We start from the raw sequence: 3,311 nt of genomic DNA, 5'->3' as shown, positions 1-3,311 counted from the left end.
AAGTAGAAGAAGACATCAGTCAGTGCCTTCGACGCAGCTGCTAATCTTCACAGGACTCCCAGGAAATGTCCAGATGTCCTCGCAAATTTAGCCCCAGATTAGACCCTGGAATGTTCAAGAAGATAAATAAAAACATGTCGGACGCCTCAGATCTCACCGAGCATGTGAAATCTCAAAGTTCATGGAAGCATATTCAGAAAAAGACTGAAGAAGTATAACGTGTTGCAAGGAGAAAGGCTCGGTTTGTTTCATTTAATTTGTTGATTCAATCCAGACATGTCAAAGCCATCGTATAACAACGTTAATTCTTGTGTGAATCTATGCACCTATATATAATTAGATACACATATACCCACATGCACACACACACACACACACACACACACGCACACACACACACACACACACACACACACACACACACACACACACACACACACACACACACACACACACACACACACACACACACACACACATGTTGAAGATGCAGAATACCTTACAAATACATTTATATAAATAAATGAATCTACTTTAACTGAATGTACACAAAAAAATACATTTATAAAATAAATCTATACCCAATGTAAACACACATATCCATATATACATATCTATGTACATGCACACACACAACAATACACACAGCACACAAATCCTGTTTAACATGTTTGAAAAGGGGTAGAAGAAGTAAAACTTATTTAATCTTACCCCTTCTCCAATATTTCATAATTACACTGATATCATCTGGTTTTCTGAGTCTTGTGAATTAAAAAAACAACAAAAAACATATCTACATATAAAGTCATGTAGAAAGTGATCTAATTAAAATTTCAATGCTAAATTTTAATGTTGTGAATTGACATTCAGATAGACTTTCACCTCCAACTACACACTGATACTCCTAGTGTTTAGTGTAATACTGTCACCCAACACTGTATCCTACTCTCTGTAAAGTCTGTATTTTGTCTCTTCCTACCTTATTGTCTTCGTGTTGTACAATGTGTGGCTTCGTCGTGTGAATGTATGTTAGTCTCTTTGTCTTTTTTTTTAATACTACTGGACTGGGCAGTTGTAGTTTCATTTTTTCCTGATACAGTGACAAATAAAGGTAAAAATCCAGACCTTGATAACAAGCTAATTAGAATAAGGTGTTGCTCAGGCCGGGAAACATCCAGGACAGTAGATCTTGAGGACCAGGGTTGGTGACCACTGATCTATAGTGTAGATATACAATATAGACATATTGTGAGATTTCAAGAATTGATGTCATTGTCATGAGGTTCATTTCATTTCATGTGTAAGTTGTACATATTTTATCAGTCTATCAAGAATATAATGCAACACCCCAGATGGGACTCGAACCCACAATCCCTGGCTTAGGAGGCCAGTGCCTTATCCATTAGGCCACTGCGGCTGTTTCATCATGCTTTGACCAATCATCCATGTTAACGTGAAGATCCAGTACATGGTGTGTGGAAAAGAGTGGTGGATAAAATGTTCTGATCCAGGCTGTCCATCTTGGGAGATGTTGAATCAAGACCTCTGGTCATCCTGCTTTAATTTCTGTGGAGCCAAAGCTACAGTGTTCAATTGTCAAATAGTGTTTTGTCATATTGTGACATTTTGAGAATTGATGTAATTTTCATGAAGATGTTTGGGTTAATTTCATTCAACAATGTGTATGTGGTACATATTCTTTTTACCTATATAGTGTACAGCAGGGATCACCAACCCTGGTCCTCGAGGGCCGGTGTCCTGCATGTTTTAGATGTTTCCCTGCTTTAACACACCTGATTCTAATTAATCATCGTCATCAGCTTTTCATCCAGGGCTGCACAATTCTGTTGATGACACAGTCACTTGTATCACGGTGCAATGAAGCAGGGAAACATCTAAAACCTGCAGGGACACCGGCCCTCGAGGACCAGGATTGAGGACCCCTGGTGTACAGGAAACAACAATGTATTCAAAGGGTTGATCAATAAGCACATGTGGGTACTGTGAACGGTTCATCTCATGCAGCAATGTGTAAGATGTACATATTTTATCAATCTATCAACAATATAATGCAACACCCCAGATGGGACTCGAACCCACAATCCCTGGCTTAGGAGGCCAGTGCCTTATCCATTAGGCCACTAGGGCTGTTTCATGATGCTCTGACCAATCATCAATGGTGTGTGGAAAAGAGTGGTGGGTAAAATGTTCTGATCTAGGCTCTCCATCTTGGGAGCTTTAAAGGGGACCTATTATGAAAAACACGTTTTTTCTTGTTTTAACATATATAAAGTGGTCTCCCCTCACCCTGCCAGCACAGGGGAGACAAAATACCATGAATTTCTGCAGGGTCTCTGACCCCCGCCTTACAGAGTCCCCCAGTGTCACATGGTTTTTTTTGAGCCGATTAGAATCTGCTCCCGTCGTTACGTAACGACGGGAGCAGATTTCCATAGGTCCACGCCCACAACCAGCTCTCTACGCCGGCTGGAGCGGTCCTTCCTTCAGCCAGTGGGACGCAGCGCCGCGGCGGAGCGGATCCGGGTTAAATCATCCAGGTTCCCGGGTAGTTTGGGAGCTGGGTCGTCGGGGGTCCGTCCCAGGTCGGACCAGGTCCACCCTCCGAGATTTTCAGCCAAATCTGTCAGGCAGATCCGGCTGAAATTCCGCTGGTCGGTCCCCGGGAGTCCCTGCTACCAGTCCAGGCGGGTTCCTGCGGTCCCGGCCGGTCGGAACCGGTCAGATTCCCCGTTTAAAGCCGCGGTGATGCGCGCTGCTCCTCCCGACTTCCTGGTTCCCAAAGCGGGATCCGTCCTACTAAATTGTCCAGGTTCCCAGCCGCTTTGGGAGCAGGGATTTCTGGGGTACGTCCCAGGCTGGACCAGCTTCCAGCTTCCAGCTTCTGGACCAGATTTTCAGCGAAATCTGTCGGTTTGATCACCGGTAACGGGCGATGCGCCCCGGAGCCACGCTGGGCGCCCGGCGTGGGGTTGCGGGGCCAGCGTTCAGCATCCGCCGGGCAGATCCGGCTGAAATAGTGCATAAATGTTATTTATATACAACTCATATTTTATTTTTTTAACAATAAAGTTGCCATTTGTGAAAATTCAGTGTTGTGATAATTTACAGGCTCGGGCTGCTCTGGCGGAGCGAGGTTTATGCTCCTCCCCTGCTACACGTCATTCAGGGAGCCAATCAGCACAGAGCCTCATTATCATACCCCCCCCTTCCCTAAAAATGAGGCGCAGAAAAAGAGGTTAGAAGCGGTAAAACTAGTGACAGGGCTCACAGGCCTTAGATTGTTTTTAAGA

At 44.3% G+C, this 3,311-nt stretch overlaps 2 non-coding genes across 2 annotated transcripts; both read right to left on the bottom strand.

The window, feature by feature from the left end:
• Nucleotides 1-1,344: 1,344 nt before the first annotated feature.
• Nucleotides 1,345-1,417, bottom strand: trnar-ccu (transfer RNA arginine (anticodon CCU)). Its single transcript has one exon. It is a non-coding gene; the product is annotated as a tRNA-Arg (tRNA).
• A 658-nt stretch (nt 1,418-2,075) lies between these two features.
• On the bottom strand, nt 2,076-2,148 carry trnar-ccu (transfer RNA arginine (anticodon CCU)). The gene has a single exon. It is a non-coding gene; the product is annotated as a tRNA-Arg (tRNA).
• Nucleotides 2,149-3,311: the final 1,163 nt, after the last annotated feature.

The sequence above is a fragment of the Cololabis saira genome, chromosome 12 (assembly GCF_033807715.1).
Source record: "Cololabis saira isolate AMF1-May2022 chromosome 12, fColSai1.1, whole genome shotgun sequence".
In the NCBI taxonomy this organism is placed as follows: Eukaryota; Metazoa; Chordata; class Actinopteri; order Beloniformes; family Belonidae; genus Cololabis; species Cololabis saira.
This window is presented reverse-complemented; position numbering and strand designations above follow the sequence as displayed.